The sequence below is a fragment of the Falco naumanni genome, chromosome 14 (assembly GCF_017639655.2).
Source record: "Falco naumanni isolate bFalNau1 chromosome 14, bFalNau1.pat, whole genome shotgun sequence".
In the NCBI taxonomy this organism is placed as follows: Eukaryota; Metazoa; Chordata; class Aves; order Falconiformes; family Falconidae; genus Falco; species Falco naumanni.
This window is the reverse complement of record NC_054067.1, coordinates 11,273,233-11,297,213: the sequence shown is the minus strand read 5'-3', so window position 1 is coordinate 11,297,213 and position 23,981 is coordinate 11,273,233. Positions and strand designations below refer to the sequence as shown.

At 39.1% G+C, this 23,981-nt stretch overlaps 1 long non-coding RNA gene across 2 annotated transcripts in view; it reads left to right on the top strand.

Annotated features, from left to right (window-relative positions):
- LOC121097581 overlaps positions 1 to 22,246 on the top strand; it is a 64,859-nt gene extending 42,613 nt beyond the window's left edge. For both annotated transcript variants that reach the window (XR_005831010.1, XR_005831009.1), the window contains exons 6-8: positions 4,604 to 4,737; positions 20,269 to 20,373; positions 22,179 to 22,246. This is a non-coding gene — a long non-coding RNA (uncharacterized LOC121097581). The remainder of the gene's footprint in view (positions 1 to 4,603; positions 4,738 to 20,268; positions 20,374 to 22,178) is intronic.
- The last annotated feature ends 1,735 nt before the right edge of the window (positions 22,247 to 23,981 follow it).

The following is a 23,981-nucleotide window of genomic DNA, read 5'->3' as shown; positions in this document are numbered from 1 at the left end:
CTGTTAAGCTTACTATTGTACTTTTGCCTGAACAAATAAAACCAGCCTGTCTGCTCCAAGCAGGGTAGTCAACACTGCAAGACCTGCTGAAACATTTGTCTCGAATGAGGCATTCCAGGATGAGGTCACCGTTGGTTGTGGAGGAACTTAAGGAAAGTTTAGAAGTCATTTGCCCCAGACTTTCAAAGGTTTATAGATAGTTACTCTTGCCAGCTTCAGTGCAAGTGGAGCTCAATGCCCTTTGTGTCCTGTCAGTCCTGTGTGGCCGAAGGGACTGCTGGCATACCAAGTGCTCCGAGCTCACCCAGTTAGACATGTATGTACAAGTCAACTCATATGTTTGTGGCAGTGTGGAAATGGGAGCTGGCAGAATAAAAGGACCAAATAGGAAAGGCATTTCATTTGAGGAACAGATAAGAATCTAGCATTGCCGTGTTTCACTGCTCAGCGTGTAGAACATCTGTTTAATTCCTTTATGTCTTGGGTGTCCTTGTGGCTAAAGATTTGACATTCGCAATTTTTTTTTGGACAAGTACATGCTAGTGAAATGTTCCTTTTTAGTACCATATACTGTAATTCAGTGTTTCCATTTGTTTTAGAAGCTGGCATAATAGAGTAATTTCTAATGTAATGTCCTCCAGTTGTCCTCTGCTGAAATCTAAGCTATCATGCTGAGAGGCAGAATACAAAAGGTAATTTTCTGATAGATACATGTCAGGAAACCTTAGACAAAACTACTTTGGATGTAGAATATATGCTTGCCAGACTTGTAACCTCAAAACTTAGTTGTATTTTACAATATGTAAATCAGTTATTTCTATTTGTGATGTATTGCTGTACACAAATACATAAAAAGTAATTTATAGAATATTGATCTTTTTCTAGGTAAAATGGAGGCATTACTCCAACCTTCAGTATGCTGTGTATGTATATCTGCCTTTGTGTGTGTGTTTGTATATACATATCCATTCTCCCCACCCCACCCCCCATCCACATGCACAATGTGATTGTTCAGCCTGTAAATAAAGAAATGCGGATCTGCCATTTTGATGTATGCATTGGTTTAATTTATTTGTAGCTGTCATTTCGTGTTCTGGCGTGATTTTGGAAATTAAAATGAAAAGTTAATAACATTTTATAAAATAATAAGGTATTTTTTAAATTTTTATTTTAGGAACAGGACAACATTACTGCTGGTAGTATTACAGAATGAAGGCCAAGCCATGAAAAATGTCGATTAGACAGCTTTGGAGACAGGGAGCCTTTGTTTTTCTAGAGATAAGATTATACTTCCCACATAACAGCCGTTTCACATTGCTGAAATCTGTTCTATCACCACAGATCAAATCAATAAAACAAGTCCATTTAACAGGATTCCTGGAAACAGGAAAATATGGATTATTTGACAAAACTACATTTCTGTGTTCTAGTTTATTACACAGAGCTTTTGTCTTTTTTGGTTTGTTAGATTTTTGGACTTTTTTTTGAAAGATCCATGTTGAAAAAGCCATTGTTTTTTTCAATGAGCAGAATCTGAACAGATTAGATATCCTCATCTCTTTGTTTTTTAGAAAAAGAAATAACTTTGAAATTTCAGATCCTAAATGGCACTGTGGCACTGAGAGATCGCATGTAGCTTCTGAAGGTACCAAAACAAAAGACAAAGCCAGGACATTCCCTGTGGTGCAAAAGAAGGGAACTCCTCTCTCTGGTGTGCGGAAGGTACCTCCAGTACGCAGCCTCAGAGCCTGGCCTCTCTTCACAAAAGTCTCAAGCAGAAGTGTAGTTTATACCCTACTCTGAATGTTCTTATAGCTTTCATGACTATACAGTGGATGCAAAATAGGCAAGGAAAGAGTAAAAAACCTTTCCTTTATTTGTTCCTGGTGTAGGAACTACCTGCTTTGACTTTTTCCTAGGATTAATGCAGCTAAACAGGATCGTTTTGCTGCCTGGTTCTCCATGTGATTTTGTGTATGAAGAGTCAAAGCTAATTTTTTTGATTTTTAAAAGAAGTGTACAGAATTTTTTTCTTTCTATGTAGTCTTTTACTTTGAGCTTTCACGATCAAGACCAGAAAAGATAGATAAGTGCATAGAAGACACATTACATACAGGATCAGAAGTATATGAAATTTGGAATAAACTTCTGCCAAGAATTATTTAAAAAAATTGTGTATAGCAGATACAGCTGAGTAAAAAGAGGCTGCTTGTAGAGGGGAATGCATGTGACTTCACTTTGAGTCCAATACTTTACAAAGGCATGCTGGAAGAAATGCTGCAAGCCACCCAAGGTGATGAATATATATTGTACAAAAGGACAAATGCCAGATATTTGAAGGGAAAACGTTTCCCAAGCACAAATAGAAGCAGGAAATATAAACTGGAAAATATGTACTGAATGAAGTATTCGCTGTGGAGTAACTGTCCAATGTGACTGTGACTGCTAGTTGTCTTTGATACTTTGGGTTATTTCTGCTCAGCCTGCAGATAGATATAGACAGTGTCTATGGGGCTGGTATACTCACTATCACATAAAGTTTTCTCTAATGCAGTCTAAATGTCAACAAGATAAGCAGATTGAATTTACTTTCCATTTTCATGTTTGATAAGGACAACTAAATCAAGAAAGCAACAGGGAAGCAGGTGTGTAGTTAACAGTTTTTGTCTTAGCCCAAAAAGGTAAGAAGTGCAAAATACCAAAGGGAGAAAGGTTTGTGAGCATTTATCAAATGGTGAGGTCATGCTCATACTTCCCTCTTTTCACAAAATGCACTTTGGATGTCTCCATAAATTTGAGTCTGCCCTTGCAGAACAGACGGCTAAAAGAGGTATCACCAAAAGCTCTAGATTTATACTTACCAATTGCCGAACCCAGAAGCACTGAAAGATTTGCCGCTGTAGTTTGACTTGAATGGTTATGTCAGTTCCCATCCACACAACTAATGTTTGTGCGGTGTGAGCTTTGGCATGAACAAGAATAAAGAACATTTATTGGGGATATCTGACAGCATTGTTGTGGAGCAGGCGAGAAAGAACAGCTGTTATCTTTCATAGAGAACTTCTGTTACTGCGCATCCATGTAATGGGATAAGGAATTCCCCTGTATTTGTTTTCTTGAGCATAAGCAGTGGCACAGAGGCATGGGGCAATAGAAGAGTGCAGGAATGGGGGGATGAATGGGCAGGAACCTCAGCTCCATCTCTGCCAGACCATGGACAATCACAGGTGGGTGAAATCACCACTGTCTTGGCTGCTCTTCCCTTTCCAAATGGGGCACGTGGTGGGTTTGCATGAAGAGAGGAAAAGGCAGAGACATTTATCAGGCTGTATGGTAGCGCCATGCTGTGGAAAGAAACACCCAAATGTATTAGATGCTTATGGTATCTGCTGATGTGCACATCTGGATGTGATCCTTGTTTCTGTTCCATTGCACATGGATCAGATTAAAGTTGAGGCCCAGCGAGTATGGAGTAAGAACTAAACAGCAGAGATAATCCAAGCTTAGTTAACTGGTCTGTTGTGTTCCCCCAGCCTCTGGTGATTAGGATGGTTTATTTTAGCTTTTGGATATTCTCTATCCTTAAAAGCCAGGCAGCCGTTCCCTGTAGTTACCCATCTGACTGCAGATTGCAGGGCCTGGCTCCACGAAAGGCTCAGCAACCGCAGCTGAGTATGCCAGAGGACGAAGAGCTCTGTCGATATGAATTAAGATAATATTTACCACCTTACTGCTCACAGCTGAGTAAAATGAAATGTCTAGCAACAAATTTTAGCTGATTTTAAAAAGACACAGATACATTTTTCATCTGAATTGCTTTCACTGACTCTCTACCAGACTAGGTTTACTGATTCTTCACTGGCATTCACCCAATTAATCTGCAGAAATTAGAGACACGTGAGAGACTGCCCTGGCTGTTATTCACAGAGCAACCTTTACTCCATGTGAGCAATGCTACAAGAGGTTCACGTGCAGCTGAACCAGTGCATCCCAGTTGCAGCAATGTGGAAGTCCTAGGTAGCTACTCTGAGCTGTGCACGATACCTGGCCTTTGTGAAACACCCTTTTTAGTGGGCAAGTATGTTATAAATTTTCGGGAACTTACACAATATTTCCTGTTAAAAAGGTAATGGACAGTGGACCATGTAACTTTGTGGAAAGAGCACTGAATTGAATGATAGGGCAAACTTTGATTCAGTCCAAGGATTTGTCTCTGATATAAGTGGTGAACACAGGCAAGAGATCTTCCCCCATATGTCTTGGTGTACACATGCCAACTTCTCCTTTTGAATAGCTTTGAAAAGCACTTAACTACCTAAGAAGTAGGTATGTCATATATCGTGAATAAGGCAAACGCATGATGCTTTATACGATTTGAGCTACAGACAGTTTATTCCTCATTTCTAGGCTTTGGGTTTTTTTATTCTGATGGCTAACATGTAAAAATGTAATTTCTTTTTTAACATTGATTATTTCCTTATGTACAGGTCACAGCTTAAAGGTTTGTTGTTATTTTTCTGTCTATACTAGTTTAATTAATCAGAGACTAAACTCTAGAAAGATTTTCTCAGAGCGGAGTGATTAACTGCTTTGGATTTTTCAGATACGTGCTGCCCTTTAAAAGGAGTGCATACTGTCTTAATGAAGACCAGGATGCCAGAACATACTATGAAGACTTTTTCCTCCCCACAGACAAGTCCTTAATGCAAAAGTCTGAAGTCAATATACATCCAGGAGGTATGTTTTAGTGTAATTATTTCAAGCTTCATCTCTTTGTCGGAAAAAAAAAAAAAAAAACAACTGGCACTTGCCTTTAGTTCCTTTAGTATGTTAATAACTTTACAGCTGCTTATAGAAAAAAATCAGTCTTCCACAATGACACCAGTTTGTATCTGCTGAAGCACCCCATCTGAGCAATAATAAATCAGTCATTTGAAATGGCACTAGTGGGTGGATTAATAGGTGTTGAAGAGTTCATATCCTTGCAGGTGTGAGCATTTATGAGGGATATGTTGTATATGCTTGCCCCACTCCTGTCCTCTTCCCTTACAATCTCAGTTAGCCACCATTGGAGGCAAGGTACTGAGCTAAGTTAAACTGTGCTGTGACCTAGTGCTGCTCTCAGTCACATTGTTATGCTCCAGGTGTGACTACAGAGATGGTTATGGACAGATTCATGCTGCTTGTTAACATTGATTTGGGAGCCCACCAACTGCTGTGCATAGCACAGTACAGCGCTGTGTCTGAATTAATAAGCCATGCTAAATTCAGTGGGCAGAGAGCCACAATGATGTGGCTGCACGGTTTCCAGGCTGAAGATGGGTCATGATCCGCCAGGCTGAGCACTGGCAGAGCTAACGTGGGATTGTCTGCATTGTTTGTCTCTTGGCAAACTGAGGAAGACAGTACTGGACCAGCAATGCTTGGGTTACATTTGGAATATTCTTTTTCCAAACATGACATGTTGGAAATGTTTATTTCCTCTGTCTCCTCCCTTCCAAAGGAAAAACAACAACAACAACAACAACAACAACAACAACAAAAGAAAAGAAAAAGAAAAAAGAAAAAAGAAAAAAGATGTTCTGCATAATCCTGAAAACTCATGTAAATATATCAAGTATTCTGCTGTTTATTCATTAGATGTCTGAGATGCCACATCAGTACAAAGGTAAACTATTATAACAGAGTTGTTTATGATGATCTAAGGGTAGAAAAGGGGTGCAAATAAAGGTACAAAGTCGCATGTAATGGGTTGAAAAAGGCTGGCCATCTTCTGGCACATAAGCCCTTCATCGGTTTGGATAGCTGTTTCTATTTCAGACCCGGCAATAATTCATGCGTCCAAAATGTGTCTGTGTTTCTGTGAAAATATCAGCTGGTCCAAGACGAAATCATCATATCTTTATTATTTTCAAAGTGTACCTGGGTCAGGGAAGACTTTAAGAATAACCTCTGTCTTCTGTCTCACTATCCATATGCCAACATGCAGTCCCTTTAAATGTAGTTCTGTTAGTTGAATGGATTCAACTTCCATTGAAATAATCTGTTATAAAGACAAAAGAAATTTTAGACTGTTGTTATTGTTATTCTAATTTACAAATTACAATATTTGTAATTACAAATTACAGCAGAAATCAATAGTCCTTTCACTGTTTCATAAAACTTCTGAAAGTCACTGTGTAAATTTTAAGGAGACAGCAATGCCTGTATTTTAAGAATATTCCACACAAAAGGTTTTGAACAAGCCTGTCTCACATAACATAATATCAGCTGTTTTCACCTAAAATACAGCTGTCTGGGGTACTAGCCTTCCAGGGTAATTTGCATAAGCCAAACAAGGATATTTTGAATACTGGGAATGGAATTTGCTAGTTCATGCCACAAAATGAGTGAAGCATAACCCACGGAAATGTTGCCTTTTTCCACCACTGCCTGGTGAAAGATAAACCAGTTTCATTCTGATCTGTAGATAATGACCGGTTGTATAGATTTAGGTGAGTACTTCTGTCTTGAATCTGCTGGCATTCCAATTAATTTTGCTTCAGCTGGGTTCAGCTGTGTTCTTATAATCGCTTTATGTTCAATACTTCTGTTCACTGGATTTAATCACAGAAATATTGGTATTTTATAAAGGTTTTCAAGAAACAAATGGAACAGCTGCATTTGCACCCACCCTTGACAGAGACGTGGTGCATCATTTACGTGAACTGAGTCTGCACATTTCCTTTATTTTGCACCCTCCTCTGACATAATCTGACAGCATGAGTGAAGCCTGCTAATGACAACCAATGATCATATATCACTTCGCTATTTTACTGCATGTGGGTGGAAAGATACGTGTAATGAAACAGAACTGATAAGGTAATATTCTTTATATTATTAGTTACCCATAGGATTGGTGTGAACGAAACCTGCTGTCCCAAAGCAATGCCCTTTAGAGTTGGCTGATCTAAGAGATGTCACTGGGGTAAGTTCAACCTTGTTTAACTCCACTAATTCCTATATTTTATACAGACATGATGGTGGAAGGTCTGAGCAACACTTGCTTGTTTCTGCGATTTGGATCACTGAATTCTGTAGTCATTATACTTTTTTTTTTTTTTCTTCTTAATTCATGTCTATTAGAAAAGGTGCAGGCTTTTCTGAAGCTGTCCTTATTGAACAGAGAATATAGGTAGGTCAAATAATTCATGAACACAGATCACCATTAAATGAAATGATAGAAAAAGAGACTGCTTGTTTATTTTTAAGAGATTACTGTAGAGATTTTTTCTCAAGGAAAATTCCCCTTTTCACAGAAAGTATGAGTTATTATGGCCAGGAGTCTGACTGTTACAGAATTTTCATGTGTAATATGAAACTCAAATACAGGAGCAAAATGCCGGTAATTGCAGTCTTACATGGAATAGCTGATGGATTCCATGGTGAAGCAGAATGTTTGGCTTCATAGTATGGCTATAATGTAGAGGCCTTTATAAATTCAAGGACACAGTGACATTCACGTATCTACCAGTAGGTGCTACCATGCAACTCATAGAATAAATACATTATGAAAAAATTAATAAACTGTCTCACAGGAAAGAGCATGTGGTAGAATTACCCCAAGGGACCTAAACATAGTGTTCTACCAGATGGACTGCTGGAGAAACACCATCTGATCAGAACAATGAAGGCTTTTCTGTATGACTTGCAGTGCAAGAACTTGTCTACGCTGGAATTTTTCTGCATATTTCCCAATAGCTTGTTTAGGAAAATCCTTCCTTATGCGTTGCTGTTTCCCTTCTTTGTTTCTTCAAAGCTCACCGCTTTGAAAAGCTTAGGGAGAGCTTCATTAAATTTAATAGAGCAGTTGCAACAGAGGGGAAAAGAAAAATCAACCACTGAAGTATGCTGGTTTGTTCTGTTTTGTTTTGTATTTTCTTTGTGATTAGTGTCACTGTCACATAAGATTGAATTTCTCAGATATAAATATTGGCATCCTTCGAGCTTTACTTTCTCTTCCAAAGCTCACTGGACAAACACTAGAGATTGATTATAGTCTTCTTCAAGGCAGCCTGAGAGCCTTGCTCACAAGAGTTCAAATCTCTGTCCAAAACACACTGTGCAGACTACTCACAATTCTTTTTGTGGTAATGTTGTAACAAATATGTTTTAATTGAAGTGTTTAAATTTGCAACCTGCTGATCCTTGAATGTATTCTGCACTACACAAAACAAGTGCTGAAAATTACATACCTATTCTTACAATTAAATTTGACTCTGCATAAGTTATTGGACTAAATGAGCTGGATTTAATCTAATCTTTTCAAGTTCCCAGAACTTCTGCTCAAAACATGAGAGTGTTTATCATGCATAATTGTTTCTCCTTTGTAGTGCCCTTCATTACCTCTGCTTGCGTTCTGCTATTACATGGTCTAAATTTCCTTTTAAGTATCAAAATTAATTCCAAGAAGGCAGGAAGGCAGCAGTAAGAAAAATGTGTTTGTTTTGTGATACCTGTTTACACAAGTCTAAATTTCTTATGAAAATCTATCAGTGAAATCAATACAAGCCCTTGGTGTGCAGAAAATCAGGCACCCCAAACCCTTGTGTTGTTTTGAAGCCTTTTGTTTTTGCAAGACTAAAATTTTGTTTCCTCTGCTTGGATGCTTGTGGTCATTGAGAGCTCTTCTGTATTTTCTGGTCCAGCAATCATCCACCTCTGAACCTCCAGATAACTGCATTTGGCTTCAGTCAGAGCAGTCCCCTGAAGTGCTCCCCGTGAAGCATGAGATTGCGGTACTCACTCGAACAGCCCAGGCAGGCAGTGGCGAGCAGCTCGTAGGGCTGCTGCAGGCACTGTGGTTTGCAGGCACGGTGGGTTACAGCCCCCTGCCAACCTGCTCGCGGTGATGGTTGCTCTGCTTTAACGCTTTGGGTTTAGTTTGTTTTCAAACGCTTGAACATTACATGGCTTGTTTTAATTAAAACACTTGCACAGTGAGGAAAATTCACCCTTTGGCACTAGATTACTCTCAGAGATACTATAAAAGTAAATACGCATTAATCTTCTCTAGTGAGGGGAGTCGTACAATCAACATCCTAAGAGCCAGAGCTGCAGGACTGGAGTCAACAGCAAGGAGTTCTGCACAGGTGAAGTTTGATACATATAACTGTTTTGTAGGAGGCTTTTCTTTAACTGCAAGAATTGGAGAGGGTTTTACTCAGCAGCAGGTTGTGGTGTCAGTTTTGGTCCTGAGGAGCAGAGAGCACTGCTAACACACTATGTTGCAGAGGAAAATGAAGCCAGTCCTAAGCACACATACCCACCCCCAAGCCTGCAGCTGGGCTGCTGTTGCTCCAGTTGTCATTGCCACACTGTAATACTTTTTCCTTTTGGAAGAAAATATTTTGGAGTTTGATTTGGACTTTCATTTAGCTATAGAACATAGACATACGCAGTCTGGATTCATATAGAGTCATAATAGACAATTTGTACTAATTTTTTCTTGAATAGACAAGAAGCTGCAAAATGAATCGTACTACTGTACATTACTACAACCATTACGTATTCTCTCAGAAGGAAAGGGGAAAAGGGTGATTGTCGAGTTGAATTCCAGCTTCTGACTGTTGATGCGATACTTGGGACTTCAGCACTCAGATGAATTGAGATATCTGGGACTTTAACACGAGTGCTCGATTCCTGCTGGAGCTAGTGGGAGCTGAATATGCTCATGTGCATAGTAGGCCTGATTATGCAAATGATAATGAGCTCTGGCCATGAAATTTATAACAGGCTTTGTTAAATTTGAAGTTGAGAAATAGAATGCGTGTGTGGTTTGCACATGGATCTGCAGGACTTTAAAGTCTATTTCTCTTTAATCCTCTGTGTCCTCACCCCTAAATTGAAAGGAGTGGTAAGCATTTGTCATCTCTGAAAAGTCTGGGAGATATCAGGCATAATGCCTTTGGGGTACACTGGTACAGTTCTGCTGAAGAGACATATTCAAATCCAAACTAGTAGAAAATACATGGTATTCCAAAGACGACCTTACTGTGCCTTAATGTAAAGTTAGAATAGTTTCTTTCTGTCTTTTAAATAAGTGACATCTTTAGAGAGCTAAAAATCACTTTTCTTTTTGCCACTGATAAATACAGATACTTTTGTGGTGTTTTCTTTTGCTTATTTATTTATTTCTAAGACTTCTGAGTTTTTCTCCTTTCAAAAAAGTAGTATCATAACACTCTGGAGAGTTTTTTGGTTGTGCCCGGTTGTAAAACACAAAATCACAAGATGACTGCTTTGAATATATAATTCATCCAAGTTTTCTGATCTAGAGACGTTAATAGCTTACTACAAAAACAAAAAGAAATTTATAGCTGTGTGAATTTGTACATGAGAATTAACCTCCTTGACATAAAAGATGAAATATAAAATATGGTTTGAAAATTTTAAAATTAGCTGTAATATAATAAAGAACTCTTGTGGCTCTTTCATAGAATCAAATATTTTTAAAATTAATTTCATGTTGAAAGTATGATTATCTCCCCGACATTGTTATTTTAGATGTGGTGTGGCTCAAGAAACTTCTACATGCATCAGTTCTTGGATTTGTGACCATCTGTGGTGCACTATTGTAACAAGGCTGATTTTGAGTATGCTCTGGGAGCTTGTCTAAGGTTTTGCCTGCCTTCCTTAAAATAAGTAACTTCTGTGAACTTGGATTCTGTGAAAAACTCTGTTCTAGTGCTTAGCTAAAGTAGTCTATGCTTGATAGAAATCCTGTAGAAACGTATGAGCTATCAACTGCCTTCTATGGAATGAAAATCAATTTCTGGGATAATTTGGCTTATATTTTCCATTTGTTGGGTTGCTTCACAAAAGCTATAGATACTTAAAAAAAAAAAAAAGTAAGTGGAAAAAAGATTACCTGAATTTTGGCCAAAGTTTTGCTTACAAATACCCTAACTAGCCTTTTGTATACCACGTCTGGAGCAAGAACAGGTCCTGAACTCCATTTAACTAGGCACTGTTCAGCTATCCAACAGTGATTTACTTCTAGCTCATGAGATAATTGATCTGAATTAGGAATGTTCTTGTTGATTTTCAGTTCCTCTTGACCTATGTAAAATCCCAATCAGTCTAGGTGAGAGGTTCCTTAGCTAGTTAGAATGGCACATTGACATCAGTCAGTCAGTATGGGGACCTTTGACCAGGTCGCTGTGAAGGTTAATATAATGAATACTCATGAGTATCAATATAAATCTAACCCTGCAAAGCATGGGTAGGAAGACCCTTAAAGGAGTTGCAGTCAGCTGTATCATCCATCATTTTTTAGATCAATGTTATGTGGGTCACAGTTTAATTCATTGCTATTCTCTGTCCTGTCTCTCAAAGTCTTCAGTTACAGATACCTACAGATAGATTGGACTCCTCCTGCGATAATTAATTTTTTCTTTTAAGGATCATGTATCACCCTTCAGGTTTAAATTGTGTGAAGATGGCTGCAATCCCTCTAATGTCTGATATCAAGCTACTCACAGTTGCAGTGGCTTAATAAAGAGTAATATGAGCAAATATAAACCATAGTTATAGCCAGTGAGTGTATTACAAGCTCACCTTCAAGCAATCAACAGGGTACTTACGGGAAAAATATTTGCTAGACTATACCCTAAGCTCATCTAGGCAGGCTCCCCTTAATTTTTCTGTTGTAGCTTATTCTGCTGTTTATGTCCTTTGACTAACAAAAGCAGCGTAAGGGAGGAGAGGAAGTGTCTACCACAATTCCCTTGTGAAGTTCTTCATGGATCAGTTTGCCAGAATGGCAAAGTCCAGGCAGAGTGTGGGCTTTTCTGCAAATGAGGAGTTTAAAAAAAAGCATCTGTAGGATTACCATTGAAATAGATGTTGCAAGTTGCCTGATGGAATTTAATCTGCTTGATAATTGATAATTGTACCTGTGAGGCAATTCGTAAGCTCCTGTGGTGGCAGATAAGAAAGAGTTAATGGCATGACCACTTTTTCCTTCCACTTTCACTGCTTCTCTGACTGTGATTACAAAGCTCATTTTAGTGGCAGCTCTCCTAAAAGACTGCAGCCCAGCCACAAAGGGACAGTCTGGCACTTGGCCAGGGAAATATCTCAGGCAGGAGAAGATTGGATCCACATATTATCGTTTGATACGTGAGAGGTGGTGAGAGCCAGAGAAATTAAGAGCAGCTTTTGGCTGCCTGTCCCAGACCCCTTAGACTTGCCCCTGCAGAGAAGCCCAGGGTTGGATTCTCTCGTTCTCCCCCAGAGGTGGACACAACGATCCCAACACAAAGTAAAAATCACATGGGAAAGGACCTAAAATCTGTGCATGGATGTAGAGGCTAGAGGCTTTTGTGATTTTTTTTTTTTTTTTTTTTTTTTTTTTTAACCCATTGCCAGGGAGATCAGAGAAAACTGCAGAGATATTTTATTTCGCGATGCTGGTATGGGAGATGTGGACACCAGGGGGCGCAATGGCCACTGTCTGCGGCGCTGAGGGCTCCAGGATGCAATTCCGTCCTCTCTGTGTAGGTTAAACGGAGGAGAGATTATTCTGAGGAAACACACTCTGTGATAATACACTTATGAAACTTTTTTTTATGATGATGGTGATGATGTAACTTCAAGCATACTCTTCTGAGTATCTGGCAACATGAGTGGGACTGAAAAGCCAGGAGAGGTGAGAGATGTTCTGAAACACTAGTCAATTCCTACACCTAAATTGTTTGCAGCATCGTCTCTGTAATTGTTCATGGCAGAGCTAAGCTATGCAGTGGAACTGCTGAAAACGTGCATGATGACAGAATAAAACGAATTATAAAAGGTTCTTAAATATATTGTAGTATTAAATATTACAGGATTATTCTCCAGTCTGGTGGTAATTTTGCTGAAGTAAGAAATCCTTTCACATTATTGTCAGGATGCAGCTTTCCATGCAAAATCAATTCTGATGATAACACTAGCACTTAGCTGATCTCAGAAGGCTGTTCCATTGTGTTTATGAAGTCAATCCCTTATTACTTATCTATAGAAATTCATATAAGATGTTTTGAAAAGCTCGCAGATAAATAGCTCAGTGTACATCATTGCATCTCTTATTATGGAAATCGCTGTGATCATTTAGATGTAATAGATTTGGGAGTTTTTAGTTAGCAACAGAGTTTCTGCAGAATAAATGAAAAAATATTGATAGGTAAACGTGGTTCAGCAAAAGGAGAAGAATAATGTAAAACATTTATGATAAAGCAAGGCTGTTCAATTAAAAAGCTAACAGTAAAGGGCATATCTGTTTGTGGAAAAAGCCACAAAACAAACAGAAGGGAATTTCAACAGTAAATGCTGACAGACAAATTAAGTAATAAATGGGTTGAAAGGATTTGTGTTACTTATCTTGATCTAAAGAAGCAAGTACATAATTGTAATTGACCACAGTTTAACCCATTGGCAGTTCACTGTTCAGTGAACATTTTAAAGATATGTAATTTCAGTTGTAAAAGTAAAATGGGATAAATGTGATATGGCTTGCCTTAGTGATATCTGAAGCATAAAATGTCTGTCTTCAACCTATAACCTCTTAAAAACAGAGCTAATATAAGTGAACATGGTGCCATTCATTAGCATGTCAATGGTGATTCTCTAACACGGTGCCATTAAATTACTGTGGTGATAATTGAGACATTAAAAAAAGACAGATGCTAGGTCTGTTTCTAGGCTCTTATAACCCTTTAGCAATTAAATTTCAATGAGGTAACATAACACAGCTATAGCAAAAATTAACAATTGGGAACATCTTTCCATAAAATTGCCTTTCTCTAACCGAATTAATATTTTTAAAGGGCCAAATTTTAAGCACAGACTCTGCTTGGTTGATGTGATTTCAGTACTGCTAAATGGGCCAAAGTCTGGCCTAAAGGGGCTCATCAGGATTCTTGCAGTGGGGATAATGGGACATGGATGGGGGAGGTTGTTATGTGCTGTAGATTCACTGGATTCTCTGCCTGAAAAGCATGGGAAGCGAGAGAATGTGCCAGGGTTAAACCTGCAGTTAAGCAGAAGGTCCAGCCAAAAGCAGGCAGAAACAGAGTGAGAGGTAGAGACAGGGGCATGGGAAGGAACAGAGGTTTTCAGTTTGTGTCACTGTAGAGTAAAAGTGATGTTGAGGTGGTGTGGACCCTGCTCCTGTCAGTCGCATTCTCTGGCAGTAACGACAGCCTGGCCACCCCAGTAATGCACCCATGGGTGCCAGACCAGAGCGGGCTGGAGGGATCCTTGCTTGGGAAAAGCTGCTCCATCACATTCTGCACATGTGGGAGCAGGGCAGGACTAATGAACAAAAATCCCATAGCAAAAACAAAACAAGCAGATGTGAATCCCATTGACCCTCTGGAACCTGAAAGTTTTGTCTGAATAATTTCATAAATTCTTATTTTCATCATGCATTTAGAGGATTATTTTTCTTTTCCACTTCTGGTCTTCGACACCATGACCAGTCAAAATTTTCCATATTTAGTAACGTGAAGGACAGGGGCTACTAAGTACCAACTGGAATGCCTTGTTTTCTTAGCAAGATCAGTGTCTCCCCTTTGCCTTGTAATGAGCCAATTTGATGCATTGTTACAGAGCCTTCGATGCTGTAGTGCAAATATAGTGTAGTTAGAAGCACTGGCTGCTAGCTAAAACCACCTGCTGTCAATGCTTCTGGCCGCGGGCATCTCTACTGGTTTCCAAATTCTTTCCCAAATGGTGCTGGGAATCTATATGCTGGGTATGATGTTCAGGTAGCGGAAAACCATGCGACACAGTGTGCAGTGCAGCACATCACTGTGTTCCCAAGACAACTTCTCATGTAAGTCTCACGCCACTGTCAAACCTTGTGGCATATACTTCAGTTTATAGGCAAACTGTCTGAATAGCAAAGAAAATTGTAGAGAATGTCCTGTTCCTTTCTCAGTTATGTTTGATTGTGGAGCACCAGCTGTACTTGCTAAGGTCTAAACCAACGTGGATAAACTCTTTTGCATCCCTGTGACCTTGCAGAATCTTGAGGCTGGTAAATTCCAGGAACTTTCCAGGGAAACGGACAGGGCAGGACTGGAGGAAAAGTCAGCAGGATCTCTTCCCCAGTCCCCTTTACACCCAAGTAATTTGCTAAATGCTGGAATTTGCTTATTAGAGACTACTAATGGCATCATATATAAGGGCTAGTTGCAATCTGCACATTGGGAAAAGCTAGGATTTCTTTTCCTTCACTGGAATGTTTGCTTTATCATACAAGGCACGCTGAATAAAGCTGATGTTTCCTGGGTCACTCAGAAGTGGCAGTGGTGTATCAGATGTCTGTGCAGTGTGTTGTGATGCCTTCCAGTGTATCCAGTATTAGAAATTGCTTATAGCACATTTTATACAGAATTGCCCGGTAGCTAGGGGCTCCCTCTTGTAGTCAGATGAAACTTCAGGTGATAAGAGCAGCCACTTCCACAGGTTAACAATTTTGTATTCATCAGGAATAAATTTCAGTGTAAAAGACCTACTTGCAGACTATGGGTCATATTAATGCAAATCATCTTATTCTTATCGGTTTCCTTGGAGTTACGCCTATTTATACCAATCTGAATAGCTGGCCTTATGTATACAACAGTGATAGCATATGGCTTTTAAAAACTTCATGCTATTTTGCCTTAAATCAGAGTGATCATTAGCATCTCAAAAAGCATCATAGCATGGATTGAATTATCTGTAATAGCTTCAATAAGGTAACACCTGGTTCAACAGGTGCCTGAAGTCACAGCAGGCCATCTGTTAGTGGTCCAGTTGGATGCTTTCTAAATCCATCTAGCAAGAAAGCAAGGACACTGGGGAATAGTGCTGAAGAGAGGGAATCCAGCAACCTGCGCGCAGAATGCCAGGTACAGAAGCAAAGGCGGAATGTATATTGTAAGTAAGGCTTTTCATTCTGTGTTTCAGTCTGCTGGGAAGATTGGAGGCGCTGTGAAATTTTTAAATAAAAGCTAGATATAAACTTGGAGACAATCACCAGCTGTTCAATTCTCTTCTGCAGTGTGTGGAGGAACAAAGGCACATTAAAGACTGACAAAAGGATTGAAACAGCATAGAGCAGCATCTGTGTGGCACGATTCCCACTACCACAGGGGCTTCTGTCTTTACAGATGATTTCACAGCAGTGATAAGAAACAACTGGGTAATGTTATTGGCCAGTGTTAAAGATCTGTCTGGTATATAAGTCCTTGTGTATGTCTATACTAAGCCACGCACTGCTCTGATCATATGTGACTATATCCAGTCGGATGGCTAGCTCTCTGCTGCAATAGGACTATGCTGCAGGTCTATGAGAAATAAACCTTCACTCAAGCAACACTGGCTGTAAATCATCTAATGCATAAAAGCTGTTGCTTGTAGTGTTAAAACTTTGTTGTCTTTGCCGAATTCTTGTGGGTTAGCAGCATGGCCCCTGGCACACAGTAGTGTGTCAATTAAACTTACTGTGCTGGCAAAGGAAGAACCCAGACAGAATACAGAGCACCAGAAATCTCAAGGTCCTGAACGGCCGTTAGTATTGATATAAGTAGATCTGGCAGACACCACCCATTCTGTTTCTACTGCTAGGGGGTTTTTTTGTGTTTGTTCATTTGTTTGTTGGTTTGGTTTTTAAGGCAGAAGACCACAGAGGGAGGATAGTCCAGCGTGCCTCATCTGGATTTATTCAGCACACTGGTTCAGACCATATCTTCAAGATGATGTCTTCCCCAAATGTGCATCGCACATAGGAGATATTCTGGTGCACACAACACATCTTGTGTGGAACTGGTTCGCTCAGCACAGACCCTGTAGCGGAGAGGCAAGCTAGGATACTGTTGACAAGAGTCAGAAGCAGACATGCTGCCAGGCCCCTGAGGGTAGGAAGGAAAGAGTTTTTTTATAGGGATCCTGTGATATCGCACAAAGCTGGTGTCTCCAGAGGTGGCACAGAAAGCTGCTTGATCTAAGAGCAGGCCTGCAGGAGGTTTGCCCAGTGAGGACATGAGTAGAGGGACTGGTTTTATCTTTTTCTCTCTGAGCTGTTAGGTCAAAGCTTTTGCTATATTCAAAGTTTGTTTAGTTTATGTTCTAATGAAATATTAGAGCAGAGATTCAGAGCTTTCTTCGGCTGAGCTTCTGCACCACCTGGCATCAGCAAGAGATTCAGCTCCTGTATGTCATTTAGTGAGTAGTCTTCCCTTTTCTAGCAAGTTCAGCTCCAGAGAGCACTAATTTGGTTTCACAGAGAGCAGAACAAAAGCGATATCCATCTCCCTGCCTGTAGGAGAGCTGGGCTTGGAGGGATGAGCCTGCTACCTTTTCTGTCCTTGCAGTGTTCCTGCTGGTTTCAGTTCCTCAAGCAATGACACTGTGGCATGTTGGCTGGAAAGTGATTTGGTCTGTTACTTTTGGCTTCGCAGTGGTTTAAGTGAATTGTTCACAGTCAGTAAGTTTCAAGAACCTGTTTCTCTGTCATGTAATGCCGTAGGGAGTGGACATTTTTAATCCAGAAAATAGTTTCTTAATTATGTTCTCAAATGCCCTTAATAATATAGACACAGTAAAGCCATCCTGAACATGATTATTTCATATATGTTCTCTTCATATAAAATGAATGCATAATGACAATTTTATTATCCTTAGCAAAGGCTAAATTGTAGGACTCTCTATGCATTAATGTCTGTGATCTGTATGTAAAAGTCCCCCTTACTAGTGTTTGAAAGGAGTTTCAATCCTGCTTCTCCATGTATGAACACGCATGTTCAATTTTGCCATATGTATGTTGTCCACAGTGAAACAAGAACATAAATGTTCTTAGTACATGAGTCCAGTTCATTTCATACAGCTATAATTTGGATGAAAAACAATAGAAGTACTGCCTACTGCATTAAATAATGGAAAGTACATTCTTACGTATGAATGTTCTGATTGCTTTGTTGAGGATTACGTAGCCTCATCGCCAGCAGAATATGCACTGCTTGATCTGCTCAGGCTTTTCTGCCAAATGTGCAGCTAGCAGGAACAGGTGGAACCGAGAGCCTTTACACCAGCAGATTTCCTCAGTGTGCCAGTGTTGTACAATGATGGTTAGCTTCGTGGTTAGTTGAGACATTAAGAGTGTAAAAGGTGAAAACTTAACCTATACCTTACAACCAAAGCAGAAAAGAAATGGGCTTTTTTTGCTTGCATTTTTGTTGGCCTACATGCTAGCACGATCCAAGCTTCTGAGCCTTGCATTTTCATTTAGTAAAAGCTTTCAGGTCACATCCTCTAGCCTAGAAATCCTCTAGAAATGAGATCTCTTCTGGTGACATCCCTTCCTCTGAAACACAGAAGGGACTGAACAGCAGCTGTCTCTGCAGGCAGAGCTCACCTTTGCACTATAGAAGGTGGCAAACACTGACTACAGAGGTTCCGGGTTTGGCAGCCCCCTTCCTGCATTAAGTATCCCTGAATATAGGTTGTATGCATGGGCAAAGACCTCTCATTCATTTCAATATTCTCCCTTCTTTGCTGCAGAGATCCTAACGTTCATGTATGTTTACCAAATGTATAAAAAAATACTGTTACGATATTGCATTGGAAACCATTCTCTTCAGTGAGGAAGGAAATGGGAACCACATGTAAAAAACTGGCAGGACAGCTTAGCATTTGTCTATCCTATATTAACAGGTCTTGATAAGGATTTTAATTTTTGTTCTAAGATATTTCAGATGGTAGTCATGTCAGTCTTGTGTTTTGAATGCTAATCTTGTACTAAAACATTACACAGGATGTTACGCTGCCTTGGTGTGGGGTGTAGTAAACACATACCTACATTATTTTTAATGAATATGAAAAATGCAAGGGCATCAAACCGCTAGTGTTCATAACCTTTGTTACCTGCTCTCTATGGAACACAAAGATCATTCTTGTGGTCCTTTGGTATCTTATATGAGAAATTCCTGAGTTTCAGAATCTAATAAAAATATTTAGGTAATAGTTGATAGATTAATGTTTGGTTGGTTTTGTGTTTTTTTTCACTGTGAGGAATCAACAAAAAGGACATATTCAGTGTGGGGAATTTTAAATGTAAGTAAAATCTGTGGATTCAGTTTTGATCAATAGATTGCAAGAAATATTTCCGTGCAGGCTAGGGTTGATCTGCATGCCTCTACAAAACCCATGGAAGCCAGTTTTTATTTGAACGTGTGTGGGGCTTCACGTCAAGGATGTTTCAGGCCTGAAAGTACTTTTCTTATTCGTTGTGTAAGAAAGCACACAATTTGATGATAGGTTAAAGGTGTCCATCTACCAGAGACCTATGTAGTCTGTCTTACCCAGCAATGTTAGCCTCTATACTCAAAACAGTCACCTTGAAAAATTATAAATGCTTAGTGGACTGTGAACAGATAGCACATGAGTCTCTCCAGTTGGACAAATGCAAAGAACAGTTTCATGGGGTAGGTCTCCTGGGCTGGTACAGCCTAACCATGTCTTTACTCAAGTTTCATTTTTATGGAAAACTCTCCCGAAACCATGATAACCAAGTCACCTTTTGTGAAAACACTGCTACTTCAGCTATTTGTCAAAGATTTGTTACAGGAGAAAGTGACAAACATTGGTAAGATGTCAAGCATGTGTAAAGTCATCTTGTCAGCTTCTGCGTGTGAAGATCATAAGGAAGCAAAACTGTTACTCACATGTGTCTTATTCCATTTGACCTGCCTCTGCATGGTCTGAGGAAAAAAATCCTCTACATATAAGGCTATAGTTGGCTTTGATGAAGAAAATATGGGGTTTCCCTTCTCGATATTTATATTGTGGAAATAAAACACAGCTTTTAGATTATATTTAAGGCTGATTATCATTTAAACCTGTGTTTTGTATTGTCCTGAACTTCATATTATCATTTATGCTCTCCTGAACACGTGCATTCTGTTATCATTCCAGTCCAAGAGCAGTTCCACTTCCTTAATGAAGCATTAATGTGGGAGGCAGTAAAAGATGCCTCCAATACTTGCTTAATTAGCTTTTTCTTTGCCACCACTTCCCTGCTACTTAAGGCAGCTGTAACCTGGAAAAGAGATTTATTGACATTTTCATTAAAATATTGCTAATAACTTGAGAAGAGCATCCCAATTTACTATCCAGAGGTACCCATACTCCACAGTGTGGGAGTGATTGTCACTGCACTCTCAGCACAGATAGTGACTGTGATAACTTCATTTCATTCCCCAGGAGTGCCAAGGTCGTTGATTTGGAAGCTAAGCTTATTGCAATGAATACCTAAGTGGGAGTGAAGCTGGATATCCAAGCTCGTCTCCTTCGACTTCAGTAATTCAGGTAAAAATGAACCCAGATGAAACCACGTTGCTTTCTGGGGGAGGAGGGGGTAAAATCTTGCAGCCGACTGACACAGTTTTGCGGTGACTGGAGATTTACGTGTTTCGTAGTGGAGATGAGAAGTCAGATGCAGCCAGAGGCAGAAAGGAGCATGAGTAGCAGGTTAATCTGTTGTGCTGAGAAACACTGCTGCTGGCTTGACAAGGGTCAAGAGAGCAGCATTAAGGATGTTGTGCCCCCCAGATTGCTTGAATGACAGGAGTCGTGAGTTCTAGAGTGCAGCCACTTGAGTGACAGCTGGAGATTGGCAATTTGAACTTTGGCTGAGAGGAAGAGTCTGCTTTCCTGATAAAGAAAGCGTAACACAGCTTTGGTTACAGTGAGAGAAGTTTGAAAACACTGAAACAGAAGGAGTTTTATGGTTTGGAATCAGATTAAACATGCATTCATATAAAAGCCAGAGTAATGTAGAGGAAAGGAACAGTTGAATATTTGGGGTTTGGTGATGTTTGATGAGTGTTTGTATTGTGGTAGCTTGTAGGTGATTGCTTGTTCAAATTAATAGGAAAATGCTAGCTGGGAGGGGCAGCGGGGAGGAACAAAACCAAAAAATGAACTCCATCATAAAATCACGGATTTGAGTTCCTCCTGGAAAGATACTGAGTAATTGTTCCTCCTTTTCTGGCTTGAGTTTAAAGCTATGTGTCAAACCTCAAATGGGAAAGAGGCAGACCGGAATGAAAATTAAGAAGTAGAATATAAAAAGAGTCCTCTAATTTTTGTAGATATTGGTATCGAACAGCTTCTTTGTACCTCTGTGTTAGTAAGACTGAAGGAGCCCGTCGTGAGCCTGCTGGGATACGTGCGCTCCACAGTTTTTTTTCACTGGAGAGTATTTTTCCAAGTAGAAGTGCCGGGAGGAGGAGAATGGTAACAATTTCTTGCTTTATCTTTCCCTCTAGTTGATTGAAAACTCTTGTGTACTGTGCAAAGAGAAATGCATTGAATTGCACTCCAACTGGGAAGAACACTGGCATAAATACATGCTGTAATTAATAGTTGTTCATTCAGTATCTGCTGGGCAGAGCAAACACCAGGGCCTCAAAATAAATATTTTTGGCTCTGAATGGGCAGCTGATTTTGTGTCAACCTTGACATGGATTATATATAGTTGGGGGCTTCTTAATCAATGTTAGTAGCTTACAATATCCTGAGACAAATGATATCTGAAGATTGCTAGAATATTGTGCTGCCTTTCAATGACAGGCGAGAGACCCCCACACGGGAAGTATGATTTTCTGCTCCATCTGCTCTGGGTAAGGTTGAAATTGGAAAGTAACTTTAATGGTAGTTTGTTTCATGGGTGTTTTTTTTTTTTTTTTTTTTTTTTTTGTTTTTTTTTTTTTTGCTTATGGTCCCTGTAGCATTGCTAAGGTATAAGGAAACGTTCTTTTGTAGGGTTCTCAGTCTAAAATAACAATGTAGGTACAAGTTTTTAATAAGAAGTAGGGGATTTATGTATATCCATGTGTGTGTACTCATCTTGAAGGTTTAGTATTAAATATTTTATGTTTCCTCTTCTTGTCTCTAGTGTATTCAAGTGTATACTAGAGGCATAGTAATTATAGAGAACAGAAGAAAGAACATATGCCAACAAGGAAGAGAACTTCAGTAGGCTTTTGTAGTTGGTCTGCACCAGCATGAAGGATAATTCTTAAATTATCTGCAGAACAAAGTCTAAGTCATTTTGTTATATAGGACCACTAATGGTTACAGTGATAATTAAGGAATATTCTTTATTTCAGATTTTCAAAAAGGCTGTCTGTGCACTGGGCACTCTTCAGTTAAAACTAGTACCTTCCTAAACTTTTAAGTAAGTCTGCCTTTTTTTATTCCATCCTCAATGTTTTTAGTGAGTTATTCCATAAAAATAACACAGTATCACTCATGCTGAAAAACAGTTATTTAATATTGTATACTTACATAGAGGTCTATTTAAATAACTGCACATTAGTGGCTGTAAATTAAAATATATTTTGATAAATATATGTTGTGACTGTCCTTATGCATAATCTAGTGCCGACAAGGAATCAGGATTTTTCCCTTCTCCCTCTAATAATTAAAAGCAAATGATGATATTATGTTTAAACATGCTGCAGCTTTATGCCACTGCATATGTAGTGTTACCATAATTCTTTCATTTGCACCTCTTAAGTATGAAATTTGTGGAAAATGGGTATTTATTGTCCTTGTTGGTGAAAGAAGACTGGTTTTAAGATTCTTAAAATGTAAGGAATAATCCCCACTCTGAGTGGGTGATGGCAGCGTTCTCATCCGCATGTTTCTGTGTTTGTAAAACTAATACTGAAACAAGTTGAAATCTTCAGGAATCCTAAACTACTGGATAATCCACTGCACTCTCAACAAGCAATTAGGCTGGAGGCAACACTATCTTTACTAGTGCTTATTGAAGCCAGTAGGACACTTCCTACTTGTTTCAGTAGGTTTTGAAGTAGACCCAAGTAGCTTCTGAAACCAATATATGCTTTATGTTTTCTGGGAAACCGAACTGGTATCCAGGATTCTTCTCACTTGAGCTGTTTCACATTCACAAACACATTAAAAAAGCCTATATCTCATTGACAGGGATATAGTCACCTAAATGGTTTGTGATTCTAGGTCATAGATACTAAGGACTTTATCTTGCCTTTCTCTTCTTAGTAAATCAGTACAACCGAACAGATAAAACCACAGTTACCAACATGTTGGGACTGCACTGTTCCTTTTCCACACGCATTTTTGCTGTAATGCAAAAATACTTGGCTTCAGGGCCTGAATGCTCATGTCACCTAATTTGACGCTATTACAGTTTGACACTAATAGGCTGCTCTTACAAAGAGCATGGGAAGCACAACTTGAAAAAACCTTTGTTAAGAATTGCAACATATAAATTAATGAATATCCTGGGTAAAATTTAGGTTCCAGGCTTTTCCCTTGACTTCAAGAAAGCCATTGCTCCACCTGCCTTTCTCTCATAGTTTCCCATCAAGCTTATGAAAGACAAGGCATTAGCAAACAATAAAGTATTCTTCCCATTACCCACATTTTGTAAAGAGACCTGAGATCAAGAAAGCACTAAGAAACTTCAAGGACAAACCCATATTTCTCATTTTATCATGCAGCTTTGTTGGGCTTTGATGGTAGATGAGAAAGTGTCTGTTATTTTGGTTTTGTTTGTTTTAATTTTTTTTCCCCTGAGGAAAAATATGGAAAATCTGGAAATCTGGGGAGCTTTTGAGGGAGAAAAAATGATTTTTTGTGAAATATTTTGAATGAGTACTGAAAGAATCCTCAACACTGAAAATTATATTACTGTTACACTTCAATTCTTCCAGGTGCATTCTCAAATTAATTAGGATTTCAAATTACATGATTCTGTTTCAAATTTATACCAGTATACAGGTCCAATGCCTATACTCTATGTATATCTATATCCCCTGGAGCTACTTTTCAATGAATATGTAGGAATGCCACATTCATTTTCCAGTTTTTACCTCTACAAAACATACTTTTCTTCTGCATATGCATTAAAGCATGTTTTACTGTGG